The sequence below is a fragment of the Carlito syrichta genome, unplaced genomic scaffold (assembly GCF_000164805.1).
Source record: "Carlito syrichta isolate Samal-C Ts95f unplaced genomic scaffold, Tarsius_syrichta-2.0.1 Scaffold163993, whole genome shotgun sequence".
NCBI classification, from domain to species: Eukaryota; Metazoa; Chordata; class Mammalia; order Primates; family Tarsiidae; genus Carlito; species Carlito syrichta.
In genome coordinates, this window is record NW_007108089.1 from 16,335 (window position 1) to 17,701 (window position 1,367).

General features: G+C 32.8%; 1 protein-coding gene across 1 annotated transcript in view; it reads left to right on the forward strand.

Annotated features, from left to right (window-relative positions):
• The window catches only part of SCARB2 (scavenger receptor class B member 2), a gene marked incomplete at its 5' end in the record, with an annotated part of 33,241 nt that overhangs the window by 11,697 nt on the left and 20,177 nt on the right, over positions 1-1,367 (forward strand). The window lies entirely within an intron of this gene.

A 1,367-nucleotide genomic window follows, 5' to 3' on the forward strand; every position in this document is an offset into this window, starting at 1 on the left:
CAACTCAAAAAAAAAAAAAAAAACTGAAAATCTATTTCCGCATTATTTACAAAATTTTAACATTCTGTTTTTGGATGAAAAATGTGTACATATGTAAATAGTCTTGTAATTATTATTTTTCAAATCAAGATGGGGCTAATAATTCTTTACAAATTCAATATTAGTGATTTGTAGACTTTTCATGGCCAGGCATGACTCACAAGCCAGTGAAAAGTCTCACTCTTCCCTACTGAACAATATTAACAGCTACAGCACAAATACTTTCAAACCATCACTTATTTTGGAGAGGGAGGAGAGAGAGTCTCTTTTAAATTTAATTTCATGGTTGTGGATTGTTGGTGTATTTTTTCTTTAAAGATGAAATACATTTGAATTCAGTATTATAATATTTGAAAAATTTTTAAATTTTAATACTTATAATTTATAAACTACTTCCAAAAAGAAAGTGAGGCAGCTTGCAGTAAAGCTACATATAAAACAAGATGATTTTTTTTTTTTTTTAGTTAGAAGAATTAGAAAACTTGAAGGGAAAAGGAGGCTAATTCTTCAGAGCCTGAGTAAGAGGAATTCTGTTCTTGAGCATTCAATTTACTTCTAAGTCTTCCAGCAATCCAGGCCAAAAGAGGTATACAATGAGCTTTTTGGTTTTGTTGCCTATATTATTTCAAGAAAAATAGCTGCATCTTGGCTTCAAGTTCTGGGAGAAGTTCAGAAGCTTTAGGTAATGTAACAAAAAACTTCAATAGCATTTCTACATATAATGTAGAAATGTGTGTCACATGACCATTTCCAATATTGCCAACCCACTGCAATAATTTAACAGAAAGCTTAGCTTATATCGTTGGGGTGCCTTTCTTTCTGTTAACCTAAACTGATGCAAAGGTACAAGATTCTAGAAAGCCTGGGAAGTTAATGGTTAGCTTGCCTCATCAGTGCTTCTCCTGTATTAGCTGTCTGGGTGGTAAAAAGAGCAAGACAGTTTCTCTCCAAGTATTATTAAGGGAAAAAGCAAGATACTGAGCAGTATGCCCAATGTGCTACCTTCTTTATAATACAAAGATTTAAGAAAGCATACCAATGCCTATACATGTCAATAAACATACCAAACATGCATGTGGAAGCTGGGGAGGGGGTGGATATAGCTGGATTTTGTTTTGCACCAAATATCTTATTTTCTAGTCTTTTCATAGGAGCGTTTAGTCCTTTTATATACATATTGTAATTATAGATACATTTGTGATATAATGGTGTATTAATTGATATATTTGGGCTTATTTCAACATTCTTTTTCACTCTGAATTTTTGTGACCCTTTTTTTTTTTTTTGAGTCAGAGTCTCACTCTGTCACCCAGGCTGGAGTGCAGTGG